The sequence below is a fragment of the Oncorhynchus mykiss genome, chromosome 17 (genome assembly GCF_057628025.1).
Source record: "Oncorhynchus mykiss isolate SJ-2025 chromosome 17, ASM5762802v1, whole genome shotgun sequence".
In the NCBI taxonomy this organism is placed as follows: domain Eukaryota; kingdom Metazoa; phylum Chordata; class Actinopteri; order Salmoniformes; family Salmonidae; genus Oncorhynchus; species Oncorhynchus mykiss.
The window spans coordinates 67005388-67017500 of NC_143038.1; the positions used below are offsets into that span (position 1 = coordinate 67005388).

Genomic DNA, 12113 nt, shown 5'->3' on the forward strand with positions numbered 1-12113 from the left:
TTGAATATTTGACTCCTGTTTGGCTCAAAACTAGATTTATTTGACCAAAATCAAGCTGGGAAAAATACTGTATACTTTTCATTGTGTCTGGCAGTTCTCGATTCAAACACATTTTAGACTGATTTTATATGGGACTTTTCTCCAACATCGCTGAGAAAAAGATGGAGCTTGTAATTACAACAAGCATCATTTCAACGTTTATGGATTTGTCTGTGATGTTTTTTTAAAGTAACTGTCTTCCCATATGGTCTGGCTTTTAGGATTTCTGGTTTTCGCCCGGGTTGAACTCCCAGTATGGGAAAGAACATCTTGTCATTTGGGATGCACTTGTGTAAGAACAGATACCACATTTTAACTGGCAGCAGAATCACACAACACAACAATATTCCCTCAGCAACAGCAAATGTGACATGTTTTGTAGATTAATAATTTACAAGACTTTTTAAACATTGAATACACTTCAAGTTTGCATTTCTTGCTCTTCAGTAAAATTCATGCAACAACAGGAGGATCAAATTAAGATATGCATCTGAAACAGAAAACCAAGGAACCTTGTTGTTGACAGACACAATGACTGTGTACACTGGTCTAGCTGTGACCTGACTTCAGCTTAGACGTGGGGCCAGTGGCGCAATGGATAACGTGTCTGACTACGGATCAGAAGATTCTAGGTTCGACTCCTGGCTGGCTCGATATTTAATTTATTGAAATCAAGCCGGGATTGATACTGTATACTTTTCAGTGCTTCTAGCTGTTCTCACTTCAAACTCATTTTAGACTGATTTCATCTGGACATTCCCCAACATCTCAGAGAAAAAAAGATGTAGCTTTTAATCCAAAAGGCATAATGTCAACATTTAAAGATTTGTCTGTGATGTGTATTTTATGTATGTGTCTTCCCATATGGTCCAGCGGTTAGGATTCCTGGTTTTCACCCAGGTGGCCCGGGTTCAACTCCTGGTATGGGAAAGAATATCTTGTTGTTTGGGATGCACTTGTGTAACAACAGATACTGCATTTTAACTGGCAGCAGTTTCACACAACACAACAATATTCCCTCAGCAACAGGAAATGTGACATGTTATGTAGATTCAAATTATACAAGGCATTTTAAACGTTGAATACACTTCATTGCTGCATTTCTTGCTCTGCAGTAAAATTCATGCAACAACAGGAGGATCAAATTAAGATTTGCATCTGTAACAGAAATCCCAAGGAACCTTGTCGGTGACAGAAGCTATGACTGTGTACACTGGCCTAGGTGTGTCCTGACTTCAGCTTGGCTGTGCGGCCAGTGGCGCAATGGATAACGTGTCTGATAACAGGTCAGAAGATTGAATATTTGACTCCTGTTTGGCTCAAAACTAGATTTATTTGACCAAAATCAAGCTGGGAAAAATACTGTATACTTTTCATTGTGTCTGGCAGTTCTCGATTCAAACACATTTTAGACTGATTTTATATGGGACTTTTCTCCAACATCGCTGAGAAAAAGATGGAGCTTGTAATTACAACAAGCATCATTTCAACGTTTATGGATTTGTCTGTGATGTTTTTTTAAAGTAACTGTCTTCCCATATGGTCTGGCTTTTAGGATTTCTGGTTTTCGCCCGGGTTGAACTCCCAGTATGGAAAAGAACATCTTGTCATTTGGGATGCACTTGTGTAAGAACAGATACCACATTTTAACTGGCAGCAGAATCACACAACACAACAATATTCCCTCAGCAACAGCAAATGTGACATGTTTTGTAGATTCATAATTTACAAGACTTTTTAAACATTGAATACACTTCAAGTTTGCATTTCTTGCTCTTCAGTAAAATTCATGCAACAACAGGAGGATCAAATTAAGATATGCATCTGAAACAGAAAACCAAGGAACCTTGTTGTTGACAGACACAATGACTGTGTACACTGGTCTAGCTGTGACCTGACTTCAGCTTAGACGTGGGGCCAGTGGCGCAATGGATAACGTGTCTGACTACGGATCAGAAGATTCTAGGTTTGACTCCTGGCTGGCTCGATACTTAATTTAATTGATTGAAATCAAGCCGGGATTGATACTGTATACTTTTCAGTGCTTCTGGCTGTTCTCACTTCTAACTCATTTTAGACTGATTTCATCTGGACATTCCCCAACATCTCAGAGAAAAAAAGATGTAGCTTTTAATCCAAAAGGCATAATGTCAACATTTAAAGATTTGTCTGTGATGTGTATTTTAAGAATGTGTCTTCCCATATGGTCTAGCGGTTAGGATTCCTGGTTTTCACCCAGGTGGCCCGGGTTCAACTCCCGGTATGGGAAAGAATATCTTGTTGTTTGGGATGCACTTGTGTAACAACAGATACTGCATTTTAACTGGCAGCAGTTTCACACAACACAACAATATTCCCTCAGCAACAGGAAATGTGACATGTTATGTAGATTCAAATTATACGAGGCATTTTAAACGTTGAATACACTTCATTGCTGCATTTCTTGCTCTGCAGTAAAATTCATGCAACAACAGGAGGATCAAATTAAGATTTGCATCTGTAACAGAAATCCCAAGGAACCTTGTCGGTGACAGAAGCTATGACTGTGTACACTGGCCTAGGTGTGTCCTGACTTCAGCTTGGCTGTGCGGCCAGTGGCGCAATGGATAACGTGTCTGATAACAGGTCAGAAGATTGAATATTTGACTCCTGTTTGGCTCAAAACTAGATTTATTTGACCAAAATCAAGCTGGGAAAAATACTGTATACTTTTCATTGTGTCTGGCAGTTCTCGATTCAAACACATTTTAGACTGATTTTATATGGGACTTTTCTCCAACATCGCTGAGAAAAAGATGGAGCTTGTAATTACAACAAGCATCATTTCAACGTTTATGGATTTGTCTGCGATGTTTTTTTAAAGTAACTGTCTTCCCATATGGTCTGGCTTTTAGGATTTCTGGTTTTCGCCCGGGTTGAACTCCCAGTATGGGAAAGAACATCTTGTCATTTGGGATGCACTTGTGTAAGAACAGATACCACATTTTAACTGGCAGCAGAATCACACAACACAACAATATTCCCTCAGCAACAGCAAATGTGACATGTTTTGTAGATTCATAATTTACAAGACTTTTTAAACATTGAATACACTTCAAGTTTGCATTTCTTGCTCTTCAGTAAAATTCATGCAACAACAGGAGGATCAAATTAAGATATGCATCTGAAACAGAAAACCAAGGAACCTTGTTGTTGACAGACACAATGACTGTGTACACTGGTCTAGCTGTGACCTGACTTCAGCTTAGACGTGGGGCCAGTGGCGCAATGGATAACGTGTCTGACTACGGATCAGAAGATTCTAGGTTTGACTCCTGGCTGGCTCGATACTTAATTTAATTGATTGAAATCAAGCCGGGATTGATACTGTATACTTTTCAGTGCTTCTGGCTGTTCTCACTTCAAACTCATTTTAGACTGATTTCATCTGGACATTCCCCAACATCTCAGAGAAAAAAAGATGTAGCTTTTAATCCAAAAGGCATAATGTCAACATTTAAAGATTTGTCTGTGATGTGTATTTTAAGTATGTGTCTTCCCATATGGTCTAGCGGTTAGGATTCCTGGTTTTCACCCAGGTGGCCTGGGTTCAACTCCCGGTATGTGAAAGAATATCTTGTTGTTTGGGATGCACTTGTGTAACAACAGATACTGCATTTTAACTGGCAGCAGTTTCACACAACACAACAATATTCCCTCAGCAACAGGAAATGTGACATGTTATGTAGATTCAAATTATACGAGGCATTTTAAACGTTGAATACACTTCATTGCTGCATTTCTTGCTCTGCAGTAAAATTCATGCAACAACAGGAGGATCAAATTAAGATTTGCATCTGTAACAGAAATCCCAAGGAACCTTGTCGGTGACAGAAGCTATGACTGTGTACACTGGCCTAGGTGTGTCCTGACTTCAGCTTGGCTGTGCGGCCAGTGGCGCAATGGATAACGTGTCTGATAACAGGTCAGAAGATTGAATATTTGACTCCTGTTTGGCTCAAAACTAGATTTATTTGACCAAAATCAAGCTGGGAAAAATACTGTATACTTTTCATTGTGTCTGGCAGTTCTCGATTCAAACACATTTTAGACTGATTTTATATGGGACTTTTCTCCAACATCGCTGAGAAAAAGATGGAGCTTGTAATTACAACAAGCATCATTTCAACGTTTATGGATTTGTCTGCGATGTTTTTTTAAAGTAACTGTCTTCCCATATGGTCTGGCTTTTAGGATTTCTGGTTTTCGCCCGGGTTGAACTCCCAGTATGGGAAAGAACATCTTGTCATTTGGGATGCACTTGTGTAAGAACAGATACCACATTTTAACTGGCAGCAGAATCACACAACACAACAATATTCCCTCAGCAACAGCAAATGTGACATGTTTTGTAGATTCATAATTTACAAGACTTTTTAAACATTGAATACACTTCAAGTTTGCATTTCTTGCTCTTCAGTAAAATTCATGCAACAACAGGAGGATCAAATTAAGATATGCATCTGAAACAGAAAACCAAGGAACCTTGTTGTTGACAGACACAATGACTGTGTACACTGGTCTAGCTGTGACCTGACTTCAGCTTAGACGTGGGGCCAGTGGCGCAATGGATAACGTGTCTGACTACGGATCAGAAGATTCTAGGTTCGACTCCTGGCTGGCTCGATACTTAATTTAATTTATTGAAATCAAGCCGGGATTGATACTGTATACTTTTCAGTGCTTCTGGCTGTTCTCACTTCAAACTCATTTTAGACTGATTTCATCTGGACATTCCCCAACATCTCAGAGAAAAAAAGATGTAGCTTTTAATCCAAAAGGCATAATGTCAACATTTAAAGATTTGTCTGTGATGTGTATTTTAAGTATGTGTCTTCCCATATGGTCTAGCGGTTAGGATTCCTGGTTTTCACCCAGGTGGCCCGGGTTCAACTCCCGGTATGGGAAAGAATATCTTGTTGTTTGGGATGCACTTGTGTAACAACAGATACTGCATTTTAACTGGCAGCAGTTTCACACAACACAACAATATTCCCTCAGCAACAGGAAATGTGACATGTTATGTAGATTCAAATTATACAAGGCATTTTAAACGTTGAATACACTTCATTGCTGCATTTCTTGCTCTGCAGTAAAATTCATGCAACAACAGGAGGATCAAATTAAGATTTGCATCTGTAACAGAAATCCCAAGGAACCTTGTCGGTGACAGAAGCTATGACTGTGTACACTGGTCTAGCTGTGACCTGACTTCAGCTTAGACGTGGGGCCAGTGGCGCAATGGATAACGTGTCTGACTACGGATCAGAAGATTCTAGGTTCGACTCCTGGCTGGCTCGATACTTAATTTAATCTATTGAAATCAAGCCGGGATTGATACTGTATACTTTTCAGTGCTTCTGGCTGTTCTCACTTCAAACTCATTTTAGACTGATTTCATCTGGACATTCCCCAACATCTCAGAGAAAAAAAGATGTAGCTTTTAATCCAACAGGCATAATGTCAACATTTAAAGATTTGTCTGTGATGTGTATTTTAAGTATGTGTCTTCCCATATGGTCTAGCGGTTAGGATTCCTGGTTTTCACCCAGGTGGCCCGGGTTCAACTCCCGGTATGGGAAAGATTATCTTGTCGTTTGGGATGCACTTGTGTAACAACAGATATTGCATTTTAACTGGCAGCAGTTTCACACAACACAACAATATTCCCTCAGCAACAGGAAATGTGACATGTTATGTCGATTCAAATTATACAAGGCATTTTAAACGTTGAATACACTTCATTGCTGCATTTCTTGCTCTGCAGTAAAATTCATGCAACAACAGGAGGATCAAATTAAGATTTGCATCTGTAACAGAAATCCCAAGGAACCTTGTCGGTGACAGAAGCTATGACTGTGTACACTGGCCTAGGTGTGTCCTGACTTCAGCTTGGCTGTGCGGCCAGTGGCGCAATGGATAACGTGTCTGATAACAGGTCAGAAGATTGAATATTTGACTCCTGTTTGGCTCAAAACTAGATTTATTTGACCAAAATCAAGCTGGGAAAAATACTGTATACTTTTCATTGTGTCTGGCAGTTCTCGATTCAAACACATTTTAGACTGATTTTATATGGGACTTTTCTCCAACATCGCTGAGAAAAAGATGGAGCTTGTAATTACAACAAGCATCATTTCAACGTTTATGGATTTGTCTGTGATGTTTTTTTAAAGTAACTGTCTTCCCATATGGTCTGGCTTTTAGGATTCCTGGTTTTCGCCCGGGTTGAACTCCCAGTATGGGAAAGAACATCTTGTCATTTGGGATGCACTTGTGTAAGAACAGATACCACATTTTAACTGGCAGCAGAATCACACAACACAACAATATTCCCTCAGCAACAGCAAATGTGACATGTTTTGTAGATTCATAATTTACAAGACTTTTTAAACATTGAATACACTTCAAGTTTGCATTTCTTGCTCTTCAGTAAAATTCATGCAACAACAGGAGGATCAAATTAAGATATGCATCTGAAACAGAAAACCAAGGAACCTTGTTGTTGACAGACACAATGACTGTGTACACTGGTCTAGCTGTGACTTGACTTCAGCTTAGACGTGGGGCCAGTGGCGCAATGGATAACGTGTCTGACTACGGATCAGAAGATTCTAGTTTCGACTCCTGGCTGGCTCGATACTTAATTTCATTTATTGAAATCAAGCCGGGATTGATACTGTATACTTTTCAGTGCTTCTGGCTGTTCTCACTTCAAACTCATTTTAGACTGATTTCATCTGGACATTCCCCAACATCTCAGAGAAAAAAAGATGTAGCTTTTAATCCAAAAGGCATAATGTCAAAATTTAAAGATTTGTCTGTGATGTGTATTTTAAGTATGTGTCTTCCCATATGGTCTAGCGGTTAGGATTCCTGGTTTTCACCCAGGTGGCCCGGGTTCAACTCCCGGTATGGGAAAGAATATCTTGTTGTTTGGGATGCACTTGTGTAACAACAGATACTGCATTTTAACTGGCAGCAGTTTCACACAACACAACAATATTCCCTCAGCAACAGGAAATGTGACATGTTATGTAGATTCAAATTATACAAGGCATTTTAAACGTTGAATACACTTCATTGCTGCATTTCTTGCTCTGCAGTAAAATTCATGCAACAACAGGAGGATCAAATTAAGATTTGCATCTGTAACAGAAATCCCAAGGAACCTTGTCGGTGACAGAAGCTATGACTGTGTACACTGGCCTAGGTGTGTCCTGACTTCAGCTTGGCTGTGCGGCCAGTGGCGCAATGGATAACGTGTCTGATAACAGGTCAGAAGATTGAATATTTGACTCCTGTTTGGCTCAAAACTAGATTTATTTGACCAAAATCAAGCTGGGAAAAATACTGTATACTTTTCATTGTGTCTGGCAGTTCTCGATTCAAACACATTTTAGACTGATTTTATATGGGACTTTTCTCCAACATCGCTGAGAAAAAGATGGAGCTTGTAATTACAACAAGCATCATTTCAACGTTTATGGATTTGTCTGTGATGTTTTTTTAAAGTAACTGTCTTCCCATATGGTCTGGCTTTTAGGATTTCTGGTTTTCGCCCGGGTTGAACTCCCAGTATGGGAAAGAACATCTTGTCATTTGGGATGCACTTGTGTAAGAACAGATACCACATTTTAACTGGCAGCAGAATCACACAACACAACAATATTCCCTCAGCAACAGCAAATGTGACATGTTTTGTAGATTCATAATTTACAAGACTTTTTAAACATTGAATACACTTCAAGTTTGCATTTCTTGCTCTTCAGTAAAATTCATGCAACAACAGGAGGATCAAATTAAGATATGCATCTGAAACAGAAAACCAAGGAACCTTGTTGTTGACAGACACAATGACTGTGTACACTGGTCTAGCTGTGACCTGACTTCAGCTTAGACGTGGGGCCAGTGGCGCAATGGATAACGTGTCTGACTACGGATCAGAAGATTCTAGTTTCGACTCCTGGCTGGCTCGATACTTAATTTAATTGATTGAAATCAAGCCGGGATTGACACTGAATACTTTTCAGTGCTTCTGGCTGTTCTCACTTCAAGCTCATTTTAGACTGATTTCATCTGGACATTCCCCAACATCTCAGAGAAAAAAAGATGTAGCTTTTAATCCAACAGGCATAATGTCAACATTTAAAGATTTGTCTGTGATGTGTATTTTAAGTATGTGTCTTCCTATATGGTCTAGTTGTTGGTCCTGGTTTTCACCCAGGTGGCCCGGGTTCAACTCCCGGTATGGGAAAGAATTTCTTGTCGTTTGGGATGCACTTGTGTAACAACAGATACTGCATTTTAACTGGCAGCAGTTTCACACAACACAACAATATTCCCTCAGCAACAGGAAATGTGACATGTTATGTAGATTCAAATTATACAAGGCTTTTTAAACGTTGAATACACTTCATTGCTGCATTTCTTGCTCTGCAGTAAAATTCATGCAACAACAGGAGGATCAAATTAAGATTTGCATCTGTAACAGAAATCCCAAGGAACCTTGTCGGTGACAGAAGCTATGACTGTGTACACTGGCCTAGGTGTGTCCTGACTTCAGCTTGGCTGTGCGGCCAGTGGCGCAATGGATAACGTGTCTGATAACAGGTCAGAAGATTGAATATTTGACTCCTGTTTGGCTCAAAACTAGATTTATTTGACCAAAATCAAGCTGGGAAAAATACTGTATACTTTTCATTGTGTCTGGCAGTTCTCGATTCAAACACATTTTAGACTGATTTTATATGGGACTTTTCTCCAACATCGCTGAGAAAAAGATGGAGCTTGTAATTACAACAAGCATCATTTCAACGTTTATGGATTTGTCTGTGATGTTTTTTTAAAGTAACTGTCTTCCCATATGGTCTGGCTTTTAGGATTCCTGGTTTTCGCCCGGGTTGAACTCCCAGTATGGGAAAGAACATCTTGTCATTTGGGATGCACTTGTGTAAGAACAGATACCACATTTTAACTGGCAGCAGAATCACACAACACAACAATATTCCCTCAGCAACAGCAAATGTGACATGTTTTGTAGATTCATAATTTACAAGACTTTTTAAACATTGAATACACTTCAAGTTTGCATTTCTTGCTCTTCAGTAAAATTCATGCAACAACAGGAGGATCAAATTAAGATATGCATCTGAAACAGAAAACCAAGGAACCTTGTTGTTGACAGACACAATGACTGTGTACACTGGTCTAGCTGTGACTTGACTTCAGCTTAGACGTGGGGCCAGTGGAGCAATGGATAACGTGTCTGACTACGGATCAGAAGATTCTAGTTTCGACTCCTGGCTGGCTCGATACTTAATTTAATTTATTGAAATCAAGCCGGGATTGATACTGTATACTTTTCAGTGCTTCTGGCTGTTCTCACTTCAAACTCATTTTAGACTGATTTCATCTGGACATTCCCCAACATCTCAGAGAAAAAAAGATGTAGCTTTTAATCCAACAGGCATAATGTCAACATTTAAAGATTTGTCTGTGATGTGTATTTTAAGTATGTGTCTTCCCATATGGTCTAGTGGTTAGGATTCCTGGTTTTCACCCAGGTGGCCCGGGTTCAACTCCCGGTATGGGAAAGAATATCTTGTCGTTTGGGATGCACTTGTGTAACAACAGATACTGCATTTTAACTGGCAGCAGTTTCACACAACACAACAATATTCCCTCAGCAACAGGAAATGTGACATGTTATGTAGATTCAAATTATACAAGGCATTTTAAACGTTGAATACACTTCATTGCTGCATTTCTTGCTCTGCAGTAAAATTCATGCAACAACAGGAGGATCAAATTAAGATTTGCATCTGTAACAGAAATCCCAAGGAACCTTGTCGGTGACAGAAGCTATGACTGTGTACACTGGCCTAGGTGTGTCCTGACTTCAGCTTGACTGTGCGGCCAGTGGCGCAATGGATAACGTGTCTGATAACAGGTCAGAAGATTGAATATTTGACTCCTGTTTGGCTCAAAACTAGATTTATTTGACCAAAATCAAGCTGGGAAAAATACTGTATACTTTTCATTGTGTCTGGTAGTTCTCGATTCAAACACATTTTAGACTGATTTTATATGGGACTTTTCTCCAACATCTCTGAGAAGAAGATGGAGCTTGTAATTACAACTTGCATCATTTCAACGTTTATGGATTTGTCTGTGATGTTTTTTTTAAGTAACTGTCTTCCCATATGGTCTGGCGTTTAGGATTCCTGGTTTTCGCCCGGGTTGAACTCCCAGTATGGGAAAGAACATCTTGTCATTTGGGATGCACTTGTGTAAGAACAGATACCACATTTTAACTGGCAGCAGAATCACACAACACAACAATATTCCCTCAGCAACAGCAAATGTGACATGTTTTGTAGATTCATAATTTACAAGACTTTTTAAACATTGAATACACTTCAAGTTTGCATTTCTTGCTCTGCAGTAAAATTCATGCAACAACAGGAGGATCAAATGAAGATATGCATCTGAAACAGAAAACCAAGGAACCTTGTTGTTGACAGACGCAATGACTGTGTACACTGGTCTAGTTGTGACCTGACTTCAGCTTAGACGTGGGGCCAGTGGCGCAATGGATAACGTGTCTGACTACGGATCAGAAGATTCTAGGTTCGACTCCTGGCTGGCTCGATACTTAATTTAATTGATTGAAATCAAGCCGGGATTGACACTGAATACTTTTCAGTGCTTCTGGCTGTTCTCACTTCAACCTCATTTTAGACTGATTTCATCTGGACATTCCCCAACATCTCAGAGAAAAAAAGATGTAGCTTTTAATCCAACAGGCATAATGTCAACATTTAAAGATTTGTCTGTGATGTGTATTTTAAGTATGTGTCTTCCTATATGGTCTAGTGGTTGGTCCTGGTTTTCACCCAGGTGGCCCGGGTTCAACTCCCGGTATGGGAAAGAATTTCTTGTCGTTTGGGATGCACTTGTGTAACAACAGATACTGCATTTTAACTGGCAGCAGTTTCACACAACACAACAATATTCCCTCAGCAACAGGAAATGTGACATGTTATGTAGATTCAAATTATACAAGGCTTTTTAAACGTTGAATACACTTCATTGCTGCATTTCTTGCTCTGCAGTAAAATTCATGCAACAACAGGAGGATCAAATTAAGATTTGCATCTGTAACAGAAATCCCAAGGAACCTTGTCGGTGACAGAAGCTATGACTGTGTACACTGGCCTAGGTGTGTCCTGACTTCAGCTTGGCTGTGCGGCCAGTGGCGCAATGGATAACGTGTCTGATAACAGGTCAGAAGATTGAATATTTGACTCCTGTTTGGCTCAAAACTAGATTTATTTGACCAAAATCAAGCTGGGAAAAATACTGTATACTTTTCATTGTGTCTGGCAGTTCTCGATTCAAACACATTTTAGACTGATTTTATATGGGACTTTTCTCCAACATCGCTGAGAAAAAGATGGAGCTTGTAATTACAACAAGCATCATTTCAACGTTTATGGATTTGTCTGTGATGTTTTTTTAAAGTAACTGTCTTCCCATATGGTCTGGCTTTTAGGATTCCTGGTTTTCGCCCGGGTTGAACTCCCAGTATGGGAAAGAACATCTTGTCATTTGGGATGCACTTGTGTAAGAACAGATACCACATTTTAACTGGCAGCAGAATCACACAACACAACAATATTCCCTCAGCAACAGCAAATGTGACATGTTTTGTAGATTCATAATTTACAAGACTTTTTAAACATTGAATACACTTCAAGTTTGCATTTCTTGCTCTTCAGTAAAATTCATGCAACAACAGGAGGATCAAATTAAGATATGCATCTGAAACAGAAAACCAAGGAACCTTGTTGTTGACAGACACAATGACTGTGTACACTGGTCTAGCTGTGACTTGACTTCAGCTTAGACGTGGGGCCAGTGGCGCAATGGATAACGTGTCTGACTACGGATCAGAAGATTCTAGTTTCGACTCCTGGCTGGCTCGATACTTAATTTAATTTATTGAAATCAAGCCGGGATTGATACTGTAT

The 12113-nt window shown here is 39.6% G+C and overlaps 10 non-coding genes across 10 annotated transcripts; all 10 read left to right on the plus strand.

Moving 5' to 3' along the window:
* Positions 1-619: 619 nt before the first annotated feature.
* trnar-acg (transfer RNA arginine (anticodon ACG)) lies at positions 620-692 on the plus strand. The gene has a single exon. It is a non-coding gene; the product is annotated as a tRNA-Arg (tRNA).
* Positions 693-897: 205 nt separating this feature from the next.
* On the plus strand, positions 898-969 carry trnae-uuc (transfer RNA glutamic acid (anticodon UUC)). Its single transcript has one exon. It is a non-coding gene; the product is annotated as a tRNA-Glu (tRNA).
* A 1267-nt stretch (positions 970-2236) lies between these two features.
* On the plus strand, positions 2237-2308 carry trnae-uuc (transfer RNA glutamic acid (anticodon UUC)). The gene has a single exon. It is a non-coding gene; the product is annotated as a tRNA-Glu (tRNA).
* A 2323-nt stretch (positions 2309-4631) lies between these two features.
* Positions 4632-4704, plus strand: trnar-acg (transfer RNA arginine (anticodon ACG)). Its single transcript has one exon. It is a non-coding gene; the product is annotated as a tRNA-Arg (tRNA).
* A 210-nt stretch (positions 4705-4914) lies between these two features.
* On the plus strand, positions 4915-4986 carry trnae-uuc (transfer RNA glutamic acid (anticodon UUC)). Its single transcript has one exon. It is a non-coding gene; the product is annotated as a tRNA-Glu (tRNA).
* A 319-nt stretch (positions 4987-5305) lies between these two features.
* Positions 5306-5378, plus strand: trnar-acg (transfer RNA arginine (anticodon ACG)). The gene has a single exon. It is a non-coding gene; the product is annotated as a tRNA-Arg (tRNA).
* A 210-nt stretch (positions 5379-5588) lies between these two features.
* trnae-uuc (transfer RNA glutamic acid (anticodon UUC)) lies at positions 5589-5660 on the plus strand. The gene has a single exon. It is a non-coding gene; the product is annotated as a tRNA-Glu (tRNA).
* Positions 5661-6927: 1267 nt separating this feature from the next.
* Positions 6928-6999, plus strand: trnae-uuc (transfer RNA glutamic acid (anticodon UUC)). The gene has a single exon. It is a non-coding gene; the product is annotated as a tRNA-Glu (tRNA).
* A 2603-nt stretch (positions 7000-9602) lies between these two features.
* trnae-uuc (transfer RNA glutamic acid (anticodon UUC)) lies at positions 9603-9674 on the plus strand. The gene has a single exon. It is a non-coding gene; the product is annotated as a tRNA-Glu (tRNA).
* Positions 9675-10658: 984 nt separating this feature from the next.
* On the plus strand, positions 10659-10731 carry trnar-acg (transfer RNA arginine (anticodon ACG)). The gene has a single exon. It is a non-coding gene; the product is annotated as a tRNA-Arg (tRNA).
* Positions 10732-12113: the final 1382 nt, after the last annotated feature.